The sequence below is a fragment of the Schistocerca gregaria genome, chromosome 2 (assembly GCF_023897955.1).
Source record: "Schistocerca gregaria isolate iqSchGreg1 chromosome 2, iqSchGreg1.2, whole genome shotgun sequence".
Classification (NCBI taxonomy): Eukaryota; Metazoa; Arthropoda; class Insecta; order Orthoptera; family Acrididae; genus Schistocerca; species Schistocerca gregaria.
The window spans coordinates 328,013,775-328,038,104 of NC_064921.1; the positions used below are offsets into that span (position 1 = coordinate 328,013,775).

General features: G+C 39.8%; 1 protein-coding gene across 1 annotated transcript in view; it reads left to right on the top strand.

Moving 5' to 3' along the window:
• LOC126336978 (ubiquitin-conjugating enzyme E2Q-like protein CG4502) overlaps positions 1-24,330 on the top strand; it is a 630,639-nt gene that overhangs the window by 201,333 nt on the left and 404,976 nt on the right. The window contains exon 2 of the mRNA XM_050001211.1: positions 21,806-21,896. The gene's annotated coding sequence lies outside the window, so the exon portion shown is untranslated. The remainder of the gene's footprint in view (positions 1-21,805; positions 21,897-24,330) is intronic.

Below are 24,330 nucleotides of genomic sequence, written 5' to 3' on the forward strand. Positions count from 1 at the left end.
TTGCTGTTCCAACAGGACAATGCACGTCCGCATGTATCCCGTGCCACCCAACGTGCTCTAGAAGGTGTAAGTCATCTACCCTGGCCAGCAAGATCTCCGGATCTGTCCCCCATTGAGCATGTTTGGGACTGGATGAAGCGTCGTCTCACACGGTCTGCACGAACGCTTGTCCAACTGAGGCGCCAGGTGGAAATGGCATGGCAAGCCGTTCCACAGGACTACATCCAGCATCTCTACGATCGTCTCCATAGGAGAATAGCAGCCTGCATTGCTGTGAAAGGTGGATATACACTGTACTAGTTCCGACATTGTGTATGCTCTGTTGCCTGTGTCTATGTGCCTGTGGTTCTGTCAGTGTGATCATGTGATGTATCTGACCCCAGGAATGTGTCAATAAAGTTTCCCCTTCCTGGGACAATGAATTCACGGTGTTCTTATTTCAATTCCAGGAGTGTATTTCAGAAGCTTGGAATGCCTTCTTTTATGCACAGCAGGCGACTGGTTTATAAGCAGTATACATTGCATGAAAACGCCAGAAAGTGCCTACGCCCTTCCACCTGTCAGAGGCATAAAACATTTTAAAAGAAGCCTAGCTTCGTTGGATGCATCAGCGAACATTTTGTGCGTACTGTAAGTTGTCCCCTGTAACGTGATCTATCACCCCTAGACTTTTTACGTGTGAAACACATCTCATGTTGGTAACCGCCTTATTAAAGTGCCACAGAAAAGAGAGAGGTTCTGAAACCCACATTTAAGGACCAGCGTAAAATAGCCCAACACAAAACACGAGCCTAAACATTAAAAGCGTGCATCGTTGGAGGACAGGGGCGCACCGTATAGCGTGCGCTGCAGACTGTGACGCGGCGGTTGGAGCAGGCGTGTTTGCCATGCAGATGAAGTCGTTGCTTAGGCGCCGTGTTAGCGGCCGGCCCCAGTAATTGCGCCCATCCACTCAGGCCGTCCGCCGCTGCCGAGTTGGCGCCAACTTGCCGTGGGCGCCGGCAGCGCTACCTGTATCCGGGCCCCGCCAACTCCAGCGCAAGTCCTGTGGGACGTTAAGGTAAACAGCCTCCGCCCGCTTATCTCGCTCTGCAACAAACTCCATCTTGACCTTTCACAGGGTAGCGCACGTTTATCGCCAACATAAACTCGTCCAGAGAATATGGAGGTTTATGAGGGTTCTGTTTCTTCGTTTTCAACTGCTAAAAATAACTTTCAAAGTAGAGGTGAATATGATGCAACCATTTTAACCACCATAGGCTGTTAGTTTTATTTCTTTAATGCACCATGCATATACACCGAAGTGACGAGTCATGGGATGACGAGATGGTGGTAATGTCGCGTGTGCAAGGTAAAAAAGTGTAGTGCATTTTCGGAGCTGTCGCCTGTACTCAAGTGACACGTGTGAAAAGATGTCGTAGCGATTATGACCGCATGACGGGAATTAACAGACTTTGAACGCAGAATGGTAATTGGAGCTAGATGCATGGGACATTCTATTTCGGAAATCGTTAGGGAAATCACTATTCCGAGATCCACAGCGTCAGGAGTGTGCCGAAAATACCAATTTTTCAGCCATTACAACGCAGTTACCGATGGCATTCACTTAGCGACCGAAAGCAGCTGCGTTTGCGGCGAGTTGTCACCGCTAATAGGCAAGCAACACTGGTTGAAAACAGCAGAAGAAATCAGTGTGGGGACGTACGGGGAAAGTACACGTTCTGACAATGCGGCGGAATTTTGCGTTAATGGGCTATGGCAGCAGATGACCGACGCGAGTGGCTTTGCTAACAGGACGACATCGCCTGCAGCGCATTTCTTGCGCTCGTGCCCACATTCGTCGGACCCTAGACCACTGGAAAACCGGTTTCAGTTGGTAAGAGCTGATGGTAGGGTTCGAGTGTGGCGGAAACCACAAGAAGGCATGGACCCAAATTGACAACAAGGCAAGCTGGTAGTGGCTCGATAATGGTGTGAACTGTGTTTCATGGAATTTATTGGGTCGTCTGATTATGTTCCGCTACGTGCAGACCATTTGCAGCCGTTCATAGACGTCATATACCCAAACATCGATGGATGTCAATGTCACTGGGCCCCAGTTGTTCGTGATTTGTCTGAAGAACCTTCTAGACAATTCGAGTGGAATTATTTGGTCACACAGATCTCCTGACATGAATCTCGTCGAAAATTTTTAGGACGTAATCGAGACGGCAGTTTGTGCACTAAATCGTGCACCGGCAACACGTTCACAATTCTGGACGACTATAGAGGGCAGCATGGCTCAATATTTCTTCCAATGATTTGTTGAGTCCAAGCCGAGTAGCTGAACTAAGCCGGCGAAAAGGAGGTCCAACAAGGGATTGTGAGGTATCCCATGGCTTTAGACACATCATTGACCAGTTTGCGTCTTAGCCCATTTTTAACATAAGACGAAACAGCTTTTTTAAAATGTGTCACAAACATCGCCAACATGTTGAAAATGGTATGACTAGTGGCAGGTAGCTCTGAATGTAGAGAAATGTAAGTTAATGCGGATGATTAGGAAAAACAGTGCTGTAACCTTCTAATACAGCATTATTAGGGTGCTGCTTGACACAGCCACGCCGTTTAAATACCTGAGAGTAACGCTGCAAAGCGATATGAAATGGAAAGAGCATTTGAAGATTGTGATACGAAGGAGCATGGTCGAGTTAGGTTTACTGGGAGAATTTTAACAAAGTGTGGTTCATGTGTAAATGAGACCGCTTATAGGACGCTCGTGCGACGTATTCGTGAATACTGCTCGAGTGTTTGGGATCGACGCCAGGTCGGATTAAAGGAAGAAAAGAAATTCGGAGGCGGGCTGCTAAATTTGCTACCGGTAGGTTCGCACAACTTGGAAGCATTATGAAGATACCTCCAGAACTCAGATGGGAGTCCTTGCATGGCAAGTGACGTTGTTTTCTAGGAACACTATTGAGAAAATTTAGAGAACCGGCATTTGAAGCTGATTGCAGAAAGATTCTACTGCCCCAAACATACATTTCTCGTAAGGACAACCAAGATAAGATACGACAAATTAGGGCTCTTATTTTGTTACATAAATATAGTTTTCCTGTGGCTCTATTTGCGACTGGAACTGCAAAGGGAATGACTAGTAGCGGTACAAGTTACCCTCCGCTATACACCCCACGGTGGCCTGCGGAATATGTATGCAGACGCAGGTTAGCACAGTGCGTTAAACTAATACAACTACAGAGGTTAAAATGATTCCATCATTCAGAAGATATTTGAAAAATGACGTTATTCCACCAGGAATAAATAATAAGAGTTTTAGTACATTTTACGTGAGTAGTTAATCACGAGATAGTTTTGTGCTACAGAAGTCTCCATTTCTTCAAATCTGACTTGTGACAAATGTTATCATTCTCTCAGCATTGGTTGTAGAGGTTCCAAAAGAATCCGGCTGGTTTCTGCTGCTGAATTTTTACTGCGGACGAGACATGTGTTCCCAATTTCGTCAGAAGCGTCGTAGGTTTCAGTGCAGTGGGCCTTGATCAGAAAAGGCAAAGACGATTTCATCTCTTAATGTTATTGATTACCATTCAAACGGTAAAACAATAACTGTCGTATTTTACGCATCTTGTCTAAGTCAACTGAATAAAAAATGGATAAGTTGAAGAGAGGCTAGCAGAAGTCACCACAAGATTTATAGCAAAAATTATTGGTACATCCTACTGAAACGTCCCCTTAGAAAATTTATACATGACTGTGCTTAAACTGACACACAATATTTTTTTAGCGCAACGCAATCTGACTTTCAGTAATCCCCACAAAAGAATGGCCCTGACTAAGATTAACCTATACGTTTCACAAATCACTTACCTCACAAAAATCTTCGTTACTCAAGCTACTGTAATACAGCGAGCGCCACTACTGCCAGCTAACCAAAAGATTCAAACTACGGAAGGCACTAACTACTGATAGGCACAGTTAGCAAATGAAAGATTTTAATAGAGAACAAACAATGTATTTACCTTAATAGTCATTATATATATATATATATATATATCAGTTAATGACATCCATTCTTACAAATTTCAAAACTCCGCCATCTCTCTCCCCACGCCCACCACTGCTGGCGGCTCACCTCCAATTGCGCAACGCTATGCGCTGTTAGCATCCAGCTGCCGCTGCCCAACTCTACAATGGCAGACAACAATGCAAACCAGCCACTGACTGCACACAGCACAGCCAGTGATTTTTCATACAGAGCGCTACTTGGCGGCGGCGTTACCAATAAAAAACCTAAACATCCTACTTACATAGCCCCAATGCTCCCCACAAAAAATTTTACAAATTGTTTTGGGCACTGGCCAATACAGATTTGAAAAATTTTTTCATAATTATAATTACAATAACAAAGAAATCAAATGCACACACTTATTGATACAATGTTGGTCAAAAGCTAAAATTTTCTCACAGTCCATAAAGACAGTCCTGATCGTTCATCACAGTAAAATAGCAGTGTTTTTGCTCAATGTCTGAGCAGTAAAAGAAAATGCACACGAAGTAGTGGATTTCCATGCAGTCTTGAAGAAGTAGTGTTGTCCTTCCAACAGAAACACAATGCTGACTCTTGATATGCTGACAGGTAATGGGCCACAACAGAGCAAACCCACAGCAGAGTCAGTCGAAGTTGAAGACCATTGGTAGGTAGGTCATCACAGAGCAGACCCACTGTAGTCCTGGTAGAGATTATGGTATTGGTGGGCCACCAGAGATGCAGACCCACTGCAGTCCTTGTAGAAATAATTGTATTGGTGGGTCATCAAAGGTACTGACCCACTGCAGTCCTTGTAGGTATAATGGTATTGGTGGGTCATCAAAGGTGCAGACCCACTGTAGTCCTTGTAGAGATGGCCAGCAACCATCTGTTGCAACTGTGCAGGTGCACAATCACCATTGAAGAGTCTTGCAGAGAATACAGCAACTCCATAAACCACCACTTGTTATCCAGTCCCTTGCTGAATTATTAACACACGTGCAAACACTATCAGTCCCTACTTCTCACATATTGTCTATATACTATGACCAACAGAAATGTGTGCAGTGAAATGAAACTTAATTTGAAGAACTGGTGTCTATACAGTTACAAATTTACAACATAAAAATACAATTACAAATTCACAAAATACATCATTAAAGAACATAATAGTATAGATAACATTTGCAGTAATACAGGCTTTACAAAAGAATCGAAACAACAAATACATCAGTGTTACAAAAATTATGACATAAGTACATACATAAAAGATCAGAATAACTTTTGAAACATCAACTTCACACATGAGCATTAAAACAAAACACAATAAATAATGTGTGAACATATTTACAAAGAAAATAACATAGTATTTGAAAAACTCTACAACACAAATCTTATTAGCTAAACACATAAAGATAGGAAAAAGACAAATACACAAGGGTACATAAAAACATACAGGGATAACACGAAAGGAAAGGACAGGGTTTGTTTTACTATAGTATTTTACATAGAGATCTCCCTTACTTCATCATTATTCCCTAAAAGTCCTATCTAAACCTGCTTTCTGTATTCTGTTCACATCCTCTTTCAAAAATAGTTTTTCTCCACTGTACACTACTTTTTTGGCCAAACCATTTTCTTATAGCTTCTCAATGCATTTCTTCCAATTCATCATAGTTAGTTTCTTATATAGTCTACCCTCTCTTAAGCTAACTTAAACCTACTGAGCTCAGATGATAAACTAAGGGACGAGGCAATGCAGCAGCACAAAACAATTAATACAAACAGCAATGAAAAAAAAATGCAAGTAAGCAAAGCAAGCAGCAATATTAAAACTAATATAAGACAATAAAAAAAAATGAAAGTTGTCAAAGCAAGCAACAATATTACAACTAATATAAGGCAATGCGCAGCAAACAAGAAAAATAAATCCGTAGTAAAACTGGCTTGACAGAGTAATACAAAGTCAAATTCAGTAACATTATGCCTGGCAAAAAGCTGAAGCAGAAAAAATATTACAGTAAAAATGTTTTATACCTATGTCACATCTTAACACTAGAGTGATGCATCACGACAACATACACTAGCAGCTAAGTTACCAAATCGTAAAAAAAATATTTTTGCAATTCCTGTGAAGGGAAATGTCTATTTGTGCTCTCTTTTCTAAGAAAGTACATCATGAAATGATTCTTTACTGGGTCTGTAGACAGAAAATAGTGATATTAGTACATCTATTAAACTTTATTTTAACAAATGCTGCAGTGCAGATAGAAACTGGATATTAAACAAAATGAGCAATCTCTCAGCTAGAAAGACAATAGATATAAAATGTTTCTCATCATTTCATTTCAGTAAATATCATAAATTAAGAGCTTCACAGTGCAATCATATGTTTTCAAGTTTGGGCCTGTCGTATTTGCGATGCTTTCTACAAAGGAATGTCAATAGCGAGGTTAATGGCCTCCTTTTTTCTCCACCTGTGCCTCTGAAAGGCACACACTAATGACTTTTTCTCAAGGCGGCTGGCACACCTGGCCGCTCGCAACGCATTATGTCACGGTCACCTACCTTTCTTACTGAAATATTTACGACAGCAGTTTCCGCTACAGTGACAGTCTCATATAAAAATATTTTCAAAGGTTGAGAATTTGCGTTACAAATGTGTAGAAAATAAAATCCTATAAATATAACAGTGTCCAAAAAATTTTCGTCGGCATTGTAATACATTCACCCATTTACATACATTTCATAATTGTTAAAGTACGATTCTTGGTTTCCAACCACCTTTTTCACAAACCAGAGTCCCTAACCACTACTCATTATTCCTTACCTTATTCGTCGACACTTCTTCAATATTTCATCACAACAGATACGTAGCATAATCAAATAACTCATATAACATCAACTTATTGATCATAAACATACCGCAACAGCGTAAACACATCGTCATCATAACATCATAAAACCACAGCCAAATCTCAAAATCGTCGTAGCTTCTTCCAATAATTTCAAAACCTAAAAAAAATTCTCTGCTCATGTCAAAAGTGTCATCTGCCTCAAACATACTTTAAAAATCATGATCCCATACCAAATATGTCATTCAAATCTCTCATATTATCACAATGGTTCCGAAAAAAATATGAACAGTTCACAAAGTACGGACAAAATACAATTTCGTAAGTGTGAAGTAATCCAACCGTATAATTACATAAACATCTATTACTGACGTAGTAAAATAAATGTTTGTCTGTCTCAGGTAAATAACCAGATAGCTGTGTAATTTATGTGTTAGAGAAATATGGTACCGATGTGTAAAGTTGTATAAGCAAATACCATATTAGCTAGGGCTCCTTGTGCTTGCCAAACACATGGTACACAAAGTAGGCGTGTATCCCCCTGAGGATTAATGTAATTATATCCTCAGGTTTTACAGATTACAGCAATGGAATGAAATGTATCACGGAAAACCATTTTATCAGTGTACTTCAAATATCTTTAAAAATAAATGTTTTAAGTACAAAATTAATCACTCAAATACATGTACTGTAGCGCTAAACTGTGCGTCTTGTTGTAAGATAATCTCTGTAGAAGTGTCGTAGTTATCGTCCTCCGAAAGCTAAGTTCTGCAATAAGTCAATGTACTTCCTCATGATAAACAAAAGTGAAATGCTTTGCGTATAGATATCGTAGTTAATACGCTTATTGCCGTGATGAAGTAAGTACTGTACTGTAACGTATTGTTGTGCTACAGAAAAGGCTGTCTCATTATAGCTATACCAAAAAGTTACTACTAAAATATGTTTTCCTTTCCAGAAGAATTCAGAAAAACTGTGCAGATATAAAACAGATACACCGCAAAAGCACAATGTAAATTGTGTCACACATTAGTAGCGTCGTGATATAATCGTGTAGCTATAAAAGAAACCAAATGCTAAGTCATCTTTAATCTCACAGAAAGTACTTCAAATAAAGAATGTCTTTTCAACTAAACCAAAATGTTGCATTAAAATCTCATTAACAGTATGTAAGCCTTATAGTCGCTACGTAATCGTGCAACTAACAAGCAATAATGTACAAATAACAACACTGTCTCACCTGTTCACTATAACAATGCATTCGTAATTTCTGTTTAAAAATGTTCCCTACGTTCTAGACTGGATAGTTAACTTCAAAACATTGTTGCATGTTTACAGTTTCTCAGTGTGACAAAGCATACTAGAAATGTGAAGTGAAATGTTTATGGCAAAGACAAAGTTAAAAAGCAGATTATCTTTCAATAAACGGTTTTACATGTGAAATGTGGTGTAAACCTTTACTCTTTCTAGTGCGCAGAGTTTCCACTTCGAAGCAATTATCATGTTGTATACGTCGGAAAGGAATGGTAAAATTTTTCTCAAGCTTAGCGTCTGTTATTATCCTCTGATCCAGCCGGCGCACGTGGCTGCCTGCGGTGCGAGTCATTGTCTCTTTGTTGGCGCGCGCCGTTATCGGGATTAGGAGACCTAACTTCCACAAATTCACCTTGATGAGAAGGCCCTGCCCTGTTTGAAGCTCGCCAGTTCTGATGAAATTCAGGTCTGTCGTTTTGCCGGTAGTTTACATAGTTTCTTGTTTGTGGGTCATGTGGTGGAGAATTTCTTTCGTAATCGTATCTGCGTGGTGGACCGTTGCGTTTAAAGTTATTCTGTCTCCCTTGATAATAATTATTTTGGTTCCCGTATTGTCTGTTTCTCTGATTGTCTTTGTGATAGTGATTACCGCGGAAATGCGATCTTTCTCTGTAATTATTGCTACTCTGCCAATGGTTGTCATATGGGTGGTGTCTGTTTTCGTCACGATTTGTGTTGTGAGAATAGACTTGTCGTGTCCAGTTATTATTACTTTCATCGCGGAATTGCGACGGATGTGACCAGTAGTGATTGTTTTCCTGTCTGTGTCAATTTCTAATTCTTGTAAGAGTCCCTGAAAAGGTTCAATGTCGTCTTTGCAACATCCTGCCAAAATAATATGCCGTAAATGTTCCGGTAATTTGATTAAGCAAATTCGGATGAGTTCTGAGGGGCTGTATGGGTTTGACAGGTACTGATTCTTGTGCAACACGTTTTCAAAATATTTCACAAGACTGGAAAATTCAGATTGTTCGAAATGTTTCATCATTATGATGCCATGTTTTACTCGGTCTTATGTAGCTTGAGACCAATATGCTGAGAGGAAGGCATGATAAAATTCTCCTTCACTGTGGCAATCGTGAATGACCGATCGCATTCTTACAGCTGGTTCATCCTCCAAGTAGCAACACATAAATTCTAATCTGTGTTCTAATGACCAGTTGGGAGGAAAACAATGAGAGAATTGATGAAGCCACGCTTGTGGATGAATGTCGTTGCCAGAATTCTTAAATGTTTTGAATTTACGTGTAGTAATGAACAGCTTATAGTCAAAATCATCATGTCGGCGAGTCGCATAAAATCATCATGTCGGCGAGTCGCATGTCGGTCATTGTTACATCGTTTCGGCGGTTCCATCTCAAAATTCAGTGTACCTTGCCAATTTCTTTCACAATTTCCGAAATGCCCTGTGTTATTATTTTGTGGTTGTTCTGTATTGCTATGTCCCTCTTACCGTCCTGGGGCGCGAATGTCCTCTGAAATATGTAATTCTTGTATTACTTGAGCCAACTGATCTTGTACTTCCCGCATTTCTCTTTTGTACTGTGTGTTGATTTGATTTTGATTCTGTTTGAATTTTCTAATTTGTTCATACTCTTCAGTGTCAGTGAAGGCTACAGGTTTTGTGTCATTCAGATCATCATCTACCTTTGTAGATCAGTTAGTGAACTGATCTGAAAGTTCGGCGACTTTATCCGATAGTGAAATTATTTCCACTGTGTGTCTTTCTGAACCAATTTTCAGAGTATCTACTGTGTCCTTTAAGTTCGAAGGAGTTTTTGCAAGTTTCGTAATCGAATCGGTAGATGCAACTGAGTCAATTTTAGCTTGCAAGGTCTCATGATTTTCATGAACAATAGTTTGCAGTTCTTTTGTGGCTGCTTCGTGATTCTGTAATACAGTTTCATGCCACGAAAAAATAGGTTGGAAATGCTCACAAATTTGTGTTTTTACGTCATTACAGACTTTTTGACATTTCGATTCGATGTTATGTAACTCATTAGTTAAATATTCACGTGTTTGTTCAAGTGTGGTGTCTAACTTTTGAAGCTTTTGTTCCATTGTGTCTAACTTTTGAAGATTTTGTTCCATTGTGTCTAACATTTGAAGCTTTTGCTGTGTTTGTCTCTGATTCTGTTTCATTTGGTGCATTATTTGCAATAATAATGTATTAGTGTCTGGAATCTGTTCCTCTATGCTTTTCGGCAGTGCATCTGCACCGGCAACATTCACATTTTGACGAGCAGAAAATGTGTCTTGACTTATTTCAGAAAACGGCGAGAACGCAAAAACTGAATGTACAGTATTTCCTAGATTGTGTCCTGTCGTTTCGGATTCCTGACTCGAGCTGTTGCCGACCGATCGATCGATAATGCTTCCCTGTTCACTAATTGTTTCACTGTCTACACCATTATTTGCAGCCCGCTCCATTTCCCTATGCACTATTACCAAATTACTACTTTGAACATTAGTTAATTCATTACAGGGTGGCGCTAACACACTGCTTTCGTCTTCACTGTCATTTCTCAGTTTACTTTGTAGCCTAGTATTACGTTTTTCACACGCCGTTATTGTCACAATATTTCACACAACACAGAAAAACATAATTTGAAGAACAAAAATAAGAGAACACATTGACATAGCAAATAATATCCAGTTAATTGCAAGCGCAGCTGCGAAATACTTGGTGCAAATCTACATGCATGCCACAACTGTTTTAATGTACAACAATGAAAGACTACAACTACAAAGGAGATGCTCTCTACAATTACGTGCTAGCAATAAACAAAATCTACACTAATTACACAAACTACAAGAAAAAAATCAGAAGATTCCAGTGAGGTATACTCGGCTAAGGGTCGACATATGAAACGTCCCCTTAGAAAATTTATACAAGACTGTGCTTAAACTGACACACAATATTTTTTTAGCGCAACGCAATCTGACTTTCAGTAATCCCTACGAAAGAATGGCCCTGACTAAGATTAACCTATACGTTTCACAAATCACTTACCTCACAAAAATCTTCGTTACTCAAGCTACTGTAATACAGCGAGCGCCACTACTGCCAGCTAACCAAAAGATTCAAACTACGGAAGGCACTAACTACTGATAGGCACAGTTAGCAAATGAAAGATTTTAATAGAGAACAAACAATGTATTTACCTTAATAGTCATAATATATATATATATATATATATATATATATATAACACTACAATGGCAGACAACAATGCAAACCAGCCACTGACTGCACACGGCATAGCCAGTGATTTTCATACGGAGCGCTACTTGGCGGCGGCGTTACCAATAAAAAACCTAAACAGCCTACTTAAACTACCTAATTATCATATTTAGTATCCTGTGTCATTCAACTAATCCATTATCTAAAGAAGCTTTGGTGGCAAAATGTATGTATTTAGTGAATAGAGATCGACTGATTTCGCGCAGTGCGAACAAGATGACCATGCCCACTGTTCATCACCGGTTTCGTCCAAATCTATGAAATAGGCAGGGTTTGTCCAGAAATGAAAATCACAGAAGTGGAAGTTCCAGATGGCCAAACCCTTACCAAAAAAAATAGCGTTTTTAGTGCTAGTAGCGCGAGGCATGTTCGCGTAGTTTCCCGGAAGTGGCTTTTCGCAGCGGAATGAGCACAGAATGGTAACCGAGGGTCGTCGTGTCGAGTCTCAGTGCGGAAACTTTTTACTTCATATATGTGACTTACACTGCAAATAAAGCGAAATAGTGTTCAATTTATTGTGTTTAATATTTTCATAAAGGGCATCAAAAGGAAAAGAAGCAAAGGAAAATTTGGGATTCCAAATAAATTTTCATTAAGCGATTTCAAGGTGTACACGATAACTTCGGACATAAAATTAAATACGTTTATTATATTACTGGGAGTCATTTATACGTGCTTGGTTGTTATTCATCGGTGAACGGGGAAGCAGCAATTCTATCAGCATCTTCCAGACATTATGAAGGCCCCATTTTTATACAATTACATTGTTGTTTACATAGTTGGTTTACATTGATAAAAGGATCTCTCGCATAGCACAATTTGCCAGCAAAACACATGCAACGCATCATTTAGCCAAATAGTTGTGAGGGTTGCTGGTGGTGTGCAACGGAATGTATTTTTATGCAGTCTTCTCGGGTTGTGATTTTTTTTTCTCTCGCGATAAGAGCGGTTTTGAAGGCTTTTGATCACATTCTTTCCTGATGATAAAAATATACATGGCTGATTTACAATAGCAGAGTGCATTCGAGGGGCAGCCACTTTAACACTTCACGATGGAAATAATCCTTCATTTTGAAAAATCTTATTTTATAATTGTGGATTTGTCCTCCTGAAAAAAATTGTTCTCCTGTGCTTAGGACTTCATCACATTAGGCAAAATATTCTTGTTAAAGGCGTTTATGAGAACATTAATAAATGCAATATGTCGAGCATTATTTCGGTTTATTTGCAGTGTAACTAAAGTAAAAACAGAAACTAAAAGAAGTTCCCACATAGAGACTTGACCTTGTGATTCTGAGATTGCCGTTCTGCACTCTTCCTGCTGGACCAACAACTGCCTAGAAACTACGCTAACATAATGGCTCATTCCTCACAACGCCCATGCCAAAAATGTTTTTTCTAAACTCGTCGTCATTGGAGGTCCCACTTCCATCACTTTCATTTATGCCCATGCGCTGCATATACCATAAATTTGGACGAAATCGGGGATGAGGAGTAGGCGCTCTCCCCTTGTAAGGCAATATCCCTGCCTGGCCATCCACCGAGCGATCTGCCTCAGCGGTTAGCTCAATGGAGTTGCATACGGAAGGACAACGGGTCAAAGTACCATCCATTCAGACTTGATTTTTCCATAATATCCTTAAACCGTTCCAAGTAAATGCTGCAATGGTTCCTTTGAAAAGGACATGGCCGTTTTCTTTCCCCATCTTTTCTTAATTCGAGCTTGTGCTCCGTCTCTAATGACCTCGCTGTCGACAGAACGTCCAATTATCGTCTTCCTTCGTAATCGTTCAGCTCATTGTTTCTGCCCTTTCTGCAATAACAGAGTAGTAATTTCATTTTTTAGTCTGAAGTTATAGATGAATTTTCGTGAACAGCTCTGAATAAAAAGTATGTATGCCTTTTCGTCTTCCTCTTCCTCCACTATCTAAGATTGCAAATACGTATGACTAGTCGAAACTATACCGAAAGCAATGGTTAGAAAAACTTACTGTGTGTGTGCAGTGGCAACCGGTAGGAAATATGCGGTGAACATCGAACATCGTTGAGAGTAATATTCGAAGAAAGTTTCTTCAAGCTTTTTTGATTGAAAATGATAATCTTCAGATTCTTGAGCTTGCAGGTGACTTAATGTCATCTTACACGAAATTCTGACAGCTACGATAAATATGCTCTGTGTGTCCCAAATATAAGTTGTTTACTGTTTCGTCGACAAACAAGCTATGGAACAGACAAGCAGAAAGGGAAAAAATCTGATTCTCTTTTTGGATAGAGTCCAGACAACGAGAAAACGAGTTATGCACCTCATATGCTGACGAATACAGTTGTGGAAACAATCAAAATATCAGCTAAAATGACCTCAGCTCAATGCAGAATTGAAATTGTGGAGGTTATTTCTAAACCTATTCGATTCAGAATACCACCTCTGTACCTTCAGCGAATGAGAGAAACTGCGAAAACTTCGAACTGGACGGTTGTTTGAACTCCTGTCCTTCAGAATATGTTAAAGTGTCTCAACCACCGAACCATCACGTTACGATTGTGATGATGTGCTAGTGGTACTCATGTATACTGCGAACGTATTTTTGCAATCAGTTTTCTGTGATACTGTCTCCCTTCACTTTTCATCATCCTGGCATTGGATCCTTACTTGCTTTCAGCGAAATGCTGACGTACTCTTACGAAAAACGTTAATTGTCAATGTACAGATGTATGCCAGTGGTGCTGACTCTGTAACAAGTGCCCTTCATTACCTTAGACGAAGTTTGCGTTATCAATTTGGCAACTTTCTGTGTTACTTCCACCACTCCTTCACTAAATGTTGAGCTCATAGCCCTTAACGATGCCTCGCCTCCGCCTTGAATATCTCCAAGAATGAGCTTCTCCTGTTCGGTGCCATTACACTTAAGGTGCGGGCACCTGCTGCCGAGGAATTTATCTGCCCTACGTGCAGGGAATGAGGTAGCCAGAGCGTGCCGCAGATTAAATTAATTCCGCGCCTTTCTGGCGGCGTCAGCACGAGGATTACGAGAATTTATTAGCCGGCTCTTCTCGCCAGAAGTTCCCTCAACTGCTTTAATTTCCTTGCTTAGGACGTTGCCAGTTTCCTTCGTTCCGCGCCTTAACTCCACGTTTTACGTTGCAAAGGGTAAATCTCAGGCGGGCAGGCTCTGCCTAGGCAAACGTAATAAAACGCCGTTCCAAACGGCAACTTCAGTACTTCGACTGAAGCTTGAAAAAGTCCTTGTGATAGTTGTGTTCTAATTCGGAAGTATGTTTCCGTGCGTTTTCCGACATCAACCGCTGGGTTCTACAAATCCTAAACAGAAAATAAAAGCGTAAAACACGACAACAGTGATCATGTGAAAACCAGATGCATTGATGGTAGCATTCCGTTTTATAAAAGCTGTTTCCCAACAGCGATGGTTCAAATGGCTCTGAGCACTATGGGATTTAACATCTATGGTCATCAGTCCCCTAGAACTTATAACTACTTAAAGCTAACTAACCTAAGGACATCACACAACACCCAGTCATCACGAGGCAGAGAAAATCCCTGACCCCGCCGGGAATCGAACCCGGGAACCCGGGCGTGGACCAACAGCGATAACAGAGTAATTTTATACTACGCACGAAGATGTCTTGTAAGTACATTTGTACATTTTGTTCTTTCTCCTAGGTCAGATTAATTGTTCAGCATGGAAAAGCTACATACTGTAAAGAATTATAAACGAAAACGGTTTCCACTCCACTTTTGTCGCATTACGTATTCTCAATGTAGATTATAGTCCGTCATTAGGCTTGATAAAATAGAATCATCTTTGATGCAGAACAACACCAATTCAAAAAACGAGTGGAGCAGGAAGCAGTCGACTTCTCAAACTGAACACATGCAGTACAACGAGTACAGAAGATAAATCTTTTGGTTTGAAACTGCTAAGGGTCTTACATTGAATAAGAAGATAAAAGAACAATAGCTGGTGGGTGTTACAATTTCAGTAAGACATCTGTTGTATTTTCATGTATCCATAGTTTCATGGAGATATTCAAAGGAACTAACTTTTATTACACGAAACTTTAAGTTACGACGAATAAAGAGCCTTTCTGCTGAAGCAGATTGTTAGGAATAGATGGAGTGATCACACTAGATCTATTATATACGCAAAGAGAGGAGAATTCATTAGAACTGTATCACAACACTACGACTCTAACCAAGACACCGGCCCTTTGCGTGTGGTACTTTGCGCCAAAGTGTCAAGGAGCGGTCCAGAGAGTCTACTTATTCTTATTTGTACTCTCCAGCTTTCCATAGCCCGTACTCCAAGGTGTGTTCCAGAGCTTCAATTGTGTTACAGTCCCGGGCTTGAAAGGCACTTGTAGTTTAGAGTACAACTTACAAATGACACGTGTTATTATCCCATATATATTATTGTGTGTGTGAGTATGTTTGTTACCCCTTCAGGCTGAAACGGATGGACAGGTTTTGAAGAAATTAGGAATGGAATTGTCTTATACCCTGAATTAACACACATACTATTAGAAGAAATGAGTAGTGCAAGATGTTTATTGACTTGAAGAATATAACGCGCAATGTGGAACAGTAGTTACTCTTTTAAAAAAAAGCTATTTAATCTTTGACTTATGAACTGTATGGTGTTTATGAAAATGCTTTTATTGTTTAATGTCTCCTGCACAATACGATTCAAAGTAATAAATACAGCGTTTATGCAATCTTCAAAGCGTTTAATCCATTCTTTCATACAAGCCCATTGCATTTTAGCCGCTAAGCTTCAGGTGTATCATATAGCTTCTGAGATGCTTGCTCATTCAAAACGCTGGTATCATTTAAATGTTGTTACACAGACAGACGTCATGCTTTTACACGTAGTACGAGGCACATTTCTAGTGAGGCTGAATTTGATTATGATATGCGAGTGTATTAGCTGGTAACAGGCAAAAACGTTAGGCCAGATGACATTGCTGTAAGTACAAATATTATAAAATTTGCGCTTCACCGAAACTATAAATTGTTTATTTTCTTTCTTCGTGTCGTTAGTATGTTTGTTACTCCTACATGCTGAAGCGGCTGAACGGATTTGGGTGAACTTTGGAACTGAAATAGCCTATGCGCTGAATTAACACACATAATACCTTTTATTCACAAAGAAAGTCACAGTTCCCGTGGGATGGTCAACGTTACTACTGTTCTCGTGAGATGGATAACGTGACTAGCATGTCGTCCGTGCAACTTAAATATGAAGTTAATACATTAAGTTTAGCGTAGCGTAGAAATTAGTTTTTTTTTTCCTTATGTAAACGAGTGAGTTGTGAGTGACGTATATTCTGTCAACTTCTCCCATGGTCTTAAAGTTTGTTTTTTCTCGGATGCATGGTACATGCGCTTGGATAGTGAGTTTCAGCATTAATATTTCTTTATAAATAATTGACTGTGCGCGGGTAAAACAGCGTGACGCAGCTATTATAACGTATACTCTGCTGCAAAAAAAACCAAAAGAAATCCACTGCTGATTTTGCTCTAGGAAAAGGTACGCATGCAAGACTACAGGATAGCTTGAATGTGGTCAAAAAAGAGAAATGAGCAGCTTCAGCAATATAATGATATTCAGAAAAATTTTCCAACTTTCTGTAAACACGTAAATAGTGAAAGAGAGATATTTCTCGGTAATAATTTAAAAATATATATGTTTAGAATTGTTACATTAAAAGGGATGGATATTCTGTAAACGCTCCAGATGCGCGGTACAGAATATGGATGATATCAATAACGGAAGTTCTCCGTTTCACATTTACAGCTGATTGCTAACGCTGAGAAACGTAAAAGGTGGAACCAGTTCGGCAGTCAGATCATCGCCAGCGATCCGTACTGATGTTTCCCGTAATCGAATAAGGCGAATACCTGGATGATTCCTTTGAAATGCTTCCGTATCCTTATCCTATCAGAGCTCGTGCCATGTGTCTAGTGACGTCATCGTCGACGGGATGCTAAGTACCCTTCCTTTCTTCAGATGTGAGTATGTGGTTTTACTGAAATACCCCTTACTTGCGGTAACTCATGATCATTTAGAAGAATACTGTGTATCATCTCACCTCTGAACGATGAAAATGTATCTGAACACATTAAAACAAAGACTTTTTTTAGGTGACAGTCAACAGTTGAAATATATAAGCTTGGCACTGTGTTGTTTTTTAATTTACTATTTATTTCGACATGTTTCCGTCGAGGGAAAAAGAAATGTAAAAAAAACCTCACGTCTCATATAAGAGTATGATATAACAGAACAGTATCGTCTTTACTGAAGTTACAAATATTGTGCACAACGAACTATCGCTGTATCCTGCAAAATGCTATAGCCCATTCAGTGGAAAGAGACCAACTGACCCTATAAAAAGCAGAGGACAATTCAGTGGACAATGACAAATTGTCAGTGAATGGGCACGGCATTTGTTTAAGACGCTTCGATATGTCGTGCACGATATTTTTTTTTTTTTTTTCGGTCATCAGTCTACTGACTGGTTTGATGCGGTCCGCCACGAATTCCTTTCCTGTGCTAACCTCTTCATCTCAGAGTAGCACTTCCAAGCTACGTCCTCAATTATAAGCTTGACGTATTCCAATCTCTGCCTTCCTCTAAGGTTTTTGCCCTCTACAGCTCCCTCTAGTACCTTGGAAGTCATTCCCTCATGTCTTAGCAGATGTCTTATCATCCTGTCCCTTCTCCTAATCAGCGTTTTCCACATACTCCTTTCCTCTCCGATTCTGCGCAGAACCTCCTCATTCCTTACCTTATCAGTCCACCTAATTTTCAACATTCGTCTGTAGCACCACATCCCAAATGTTCGATTCTCTTCTGTTCCGGTTTTCCCACAGTCCATGTTTCACTACCATACAATGTTGTACTCCAGACGTACATCCTCAGAAATTTCTTCCTCAAATTAAGGCCGGTATTTGATATTAGTAGACTTCTCTTGGCCAGAAATGCCTTTTTTGCCATAGCGAGTCTGCTTTTGATGTCCTCCTTGCTCCGTCCGTCATTGGTTATTTTACTGCCTAGGTAGCAGAATTCCTTAACTTCATCGACTTCGTGACCATCAATCCTGATGTTAAGTTTCTCGCTGTTCTCATTTCTACTACTTCTCATTACCTTCGTCTTTCTCCGATTACTCTCAAACCATACTGTGTACTCATTAGACTGTTCATTCCGTTCAGCAGATCATTTAATTCTTCTTCACTTTCACTCAGGATAGCAATGTCATCAGCGAATCGTATCATTGATATCCTTTCACCTTGTGTTTTAATTCCACTCCTGAACCTTTCTTTTATTTCCATCATTGCTTCCTCGATGTACAGATTGAAGAGTAGGGGCGAAAGGCTACTTACTGCCTTGTCTTACACCCTCCTTAATACGAGTACTTCGTTCTTGATCGTCCACTCTTATTATCCCCTCTTGGTTGTTGTACATATTGCATATGACCCGTCTTTCCCTATAGCTTACCCCTACTTTTTTCAGAATCTTGAACAGCTTGCACCATTTTATATTGTCGAACGCTTTTTCCAGGTCGACAAATCCTATGAACGTGTCTTGATTTTTGTTTAGCCTTGCTTCCATTATTAGCCGTAACGTCAGAATTGCCTCTCTCGTGCCTTTACTTTTCCTAAAGCCAAACTGATCGTCACCTAGCGCATTCTCAATTTTCTTTTCCATTCTTCTGTATATTATTCTCGTAAGCAGCTTCGATGCATGAGCTGTTAAGCTGATTGTGCGATAATTCTCGCACTTGTCAGCTCTTCCCGTCTTTGGAATTGTGTGGATGATGCTTTTTCGAAAGTCAGATGGTATGTCGCCAGACTCATATATTCTACACACCAACGTGAATAGTCGTTTTGTTGCCACTTCCCCTAATGATTTTAGAAATTCTGATGGAATGTTATCTATCCCTTCTGCCTTATTTGACCGTAAGTCCTCCAAAGCTCTTTTAAATTCCGATTCTAATACTGGATCCCCTATCTCTTCTAAATCGGCTCCTGTTTCTTCTTCTATCACATCAGACAAATCTTCACCCTCATAGAGGCTTTCAATGTATTCTTTCCACCTATCTGCTCTCTCCTGTGCATTTAACAGTGGAATTCCCGTTGCACTCTTAATGTTACCTCCGTTGCTTTTAATGTCACCAAAGGTTCTTTTGACTTTCCTGTGTGCCGAGTCTGTCCTTCCGACAATCATATCTTTTTAGATGTCTTTACATTTTTCCTGCAGCCATTTTTCTTAGCTTCCATACACTTCCTATTTATTTCATTCCTCAGCGACTTGTATTTCTGTATTCCTGATTTTCCCGGAACATGTTTGTACTTCCTCCTTTCATCAATCAACTGAAGTACTTCTTCTGTTACCCATGGTTTCTTCGCAGCTACCTTCTTTGTACCTATGTTTTCCTTCCCAACTACTGTGATGGCCCTTTTTAGAGATGTCCATTCCTCTTCAGCTGTACTGCCTAATGCGCTATCCTTTATTGCTGTATCTATAGAGTTAGAGAACTTCAAACGTATCTCGTCACTTCTTTGCGTATTGATTCTTCCTGACTAATGTCTTGAACTTCAGCCTACTCTTCACCACTACTATATTGTGATCTGAGTCTATATCTGCTCCTGGGTACGCCATACAATCCAGTATCTGATTTCGGAATCTCTGTCTGACCATGATGTAATGTAATTGAAATCTTCCCGTATCTCCCGGCCTTTTCCAAGTATACCTCCTGCTCTTGTGATTCTTTAACAGGGTATTCGCTATTACTAGCTGAAACTTGTTACAGAACTCAATTAGTCTTTCTCCTCTTTCATTCCTTGTCCCAAGCCCATAGTCTCCTGTAACCTTTTCTTCTACTCCTTCTCCTACAACTGCATTCCAGTCGCCCATGACTACTAGATTTTCGTCCCCCTTTATATACTGCATTACCCTTTCAATATCCTCATACACTTTCTCTATCTGTTCATCTTCAGCTTACGACGTCGTCATGTATACCTGAACTATCGTTGTCGGTGTTGGTCTGCTGTCGATTCTGATTAGAACAACTCGGTCACTGAACTGTTCACAGTAACACACCCTCTGCCCTACCTTCCTATTCATAACGAATCCTACACCTGTTATACAATTTTCTGCTGCTGTTGATGTTACCCGATACTCATCTGACCAGAAATCCTTGTCTTCCTTCCACTTCCCTTCACTGACCCCTACTATATCTAGATTGAGCCTTTGCATTTTCCTATTCAGATTTTCTAGTTTCCCAACCACGTTCATGGTAACCTCCCCCTTGGCACTCCCCTCCCGGAGATCCGAATGGGGGACTATTCCGGAATCTTTTGCCAATGGAGAGATCATCATGACACCTCTTCATCTACAGGCCACATGTCCTGTGGATACACGTTACGTGTCTTTAATGCAGTGGTTTCCATTGCCTTCTGCATCCTCATGTCGTTGATCATTGCTGATTCTTCCTCCTTTAGGGGCAATTTCCCACCCCTAGGACAAGAGAATGCCCTGAACCTCTATCCGCTCCTCCGCCCTCTTTGACAAGGCCGTTGGCAGAATGAGGCTGACTTCGTATGCCGGAAGTTTTCGGCCGCCAATGCTGATTATGTATCAAAATTTAGGCAGTGGCGGGGAACGAACCCGGGACCGAAGACGTTTTGATTAAGAATCAATGACACTACCTCCCCCTTTTTTTAAATCTCAATTTGTTCGCTTTCGTTTGTGGCATTGGCTCGTTGCGGACGCCGTAAGACATCCGTTTTATTTCGTTGTTGATCGGTGAACTCAGTTCTTTTATTACAGCGGGCAGCTAACCCTTTGACCGAACACGCTGAGCTACCGTGCCGGCGCCCCTAGAGCACGGGTGCATTGCAGTTAAGATGGTAATTTGTGTTGTACCACGTATGACATGCCCCTAAGAGCTTATTATTTTATTTTATTATTTTATTTTATTTTTGCTTGGATGATGGTTCAAGACCGAAACCTGGTGGAATAAATAGGAAATTAAAAAGTAGTACTGTGCTATGCATTTTATACGAGACATTTGATAGATCAAGTTGAAGATACAGTCTGCGTGGTTCTCTATCTTTTTGACAGATGTCATGAAGTTCTGCCATATTTATGATGAAGTTAAATCGAAACCAGAATGTGAATTGAGAATCAGCGACATTACTTGGAGACGAGACACAAATACCATCACGCATTTCCTAAAAGATTTGTCTCGAAAAGCTAACGTACTTTACTTGGAAAGTTTTTGTTAGTTTTATTCATCGCAAGCTACAATCAATCGTTCTCTCATGGTCGTCTTTCTGTATCTTTCCAGGAGTGCTTCGTAGGGACTGATCATCCCTGTACAAGAGACTCCGTGCTAAAGCAGCTGCCGACCGCTCGTTACAAGAACGACGACGCTCTGGGTAAGTAACGAATCCACGTTAAATCAAATTTTAGAGGAGTGAAATCTCTATGCTGCTGAACATACAAAAGCTTCCAGAAGGTTAAAATTTTGTTCCATTTTTTATTCCTTTTGGAGGCACAAGTTTACTGAAACATTACTTAATTAGTCAAAATATCAAATCTAAATGCAAATCCTACTTCTAGTACTTATGACCACTTGAAATCTCTACATGTAAATGGCAATGTCCAGACTGACTTATCATCGGCCAGCCCAAACAACTACGGATAAAAATTTGCAATTTGTGGATGGTGTTGACCTTATAATGTAGGTGTAGTTTAAGAACGAATTTTTCGATATTCCAGCCCCAAGGGGGATGAAATGCTTTGTGAAAAATATGTCGTTATTAAGGCAACTGTGAAGTTGTAAGTACGAAAATTGGTATTTGGTTTCTTGGTCAGAAATAAAAAATATATACTTCGGTTTTTTGGAAATTCAACCACAAAAAGGGTGAAATAGTGGGTGAAACACTTTTTGAAAATAAATCGTTATTAAAGAGCTACTAAAGCATTTTTAAAGGTACATATATTAAAATTTATATTTGACTTCTCCGTCATGTGTTGTTGTGGTCTTCAGTCCTGAGACTGGTTTGATGCAGCTATCCATGCTACTCTATCATGTGCAAGCTTCTTCATCTAACCAGTATGTACTGCAGCCTACATCCTTCTGAATCTGTTTAGTGTATTCATCTTCTCCGTCATAAATAAATAAATATGTGTCTCACTGTTTTTGAAAATTCAACACCCTAAGGGAGTGAGAATTGAATGAAAATTGTTATGAAATTATTTCGTTATGAAAACATTCTCAAAGCTAAATCTCGAAAATTTGCATTTGGCTTCTCTTTCCCTGTTATAAATTTTAAAAAAAGAACTGTTTCACTGATTTTGGAAATTCAAACCCTTAGGGGGTGAAATAGGGATGATAGTTTTTAAGGAAACGTTTTGATAATGAAAAATTTTTTAAAGCTAAATGTATGTCAACTTGTATTTGACGTCTCGGATATAAATAAATGCGTGTTACGGAACGAAAGTTTCTATGGCAATATAGCCAAAGGAATGCAATAGGGATAATCAACTAAAACCTTGGACTCGAGCTACCAGAATAGCTTTTTCGTCAGAAGTACATTTGGAAGAGACTGCTTCTATGACCTAAATTTGCGTAAATAGTTAAGAAGGTACTGTAGTTTGTGAACAACCTAAAAATTCCAGTAGACAAAAAATTTTAAGAAAATCTGTGCGGTTCACATAGTTTACTCGAGCGAAGCAGTGGTCGCTAAGTGAGTGAGTTACTAAGTCCCGAAGTCATTAATTTTACCCATCACAGAATGCAATAGATTCAGGGACTGGGGAAAATAAATCATCAAAGATAATATTTTAGTTCGCAGTAAATCCTCCACACAGTCGAAATAATGTGTTTCCGAAATAAAGTTGACAATTTTTGCTGCCGTTCGAACCAAGGTAGGGCATCCCTTGTCTTAACTGCGTCGTCAGAAATTTGTTCGCTTAAGGATAATTTCTAAGAGGGTCGGGCTTTTCCGGCAGTGTACCTTTCGTCATCGTGTTGATGCTGTCCAACACGGCTTGTAGTTCGACAGCCTCTTGAATTGTACTGTGCATATGTTTTTGGAAGATCTACCTTGGTTCCAGTGTTTCCTTCGGCCTTGGGTGTCTGTGGAGAAAGAACATTTCCAACAGAAATTACTCATCATTCCGTTTATATTCTTGATGGTATGAGTGGATGCAAAAAGAAAAAAAAGTATGGAAGAAGTCCTAGTCGCTTCCTTACTGACCTGTACTGCTTTCATCTAATTGTGAATGAATTAAATCTTTCATTGATGATGTAATATTTGTGAAAACGCGAACGAGCTAAGGTTGTATTCTAATCAACCAATGTGTAACGTAACGGAATGAGAAACCACAGACCCTTCAACAAGTTTTTGATATTTGAGACTCAGTCGAGACTTTCTGCTCTTCGTATTGAGAGACGTCTTATTTAACCTACTATACTGTACGTTACAAGTAATGTGAAACACATTGGACCATGCATGCGATGATCTACGTGCGCTATCCGATCTCTATTGGATTTAGCCCGCTCTTTGTAATATAACACGATGCTCGCCTGCCGGTGTCCTTCTTTCATTGTATTCCACTTCGTCTTTCGTTCACACTCTTACCGAAGAATTAGATTTCTGGTGCGGGACTGAAATATGACTTTCTACTATAGCTGATTTTGTCTGTCTGCTTTTCTTGTTGGGTCGTACAAATGGTTCTACGATCACGAATAAGTAGAACTGAAGAAACCTTGTTCATGCTTATTTGTATCATTTTCCGACCGATCCATTATTTGCGAATGAGAATACAAAATTGAAAGGAAACGAGTGTAGCGCTACACTGATT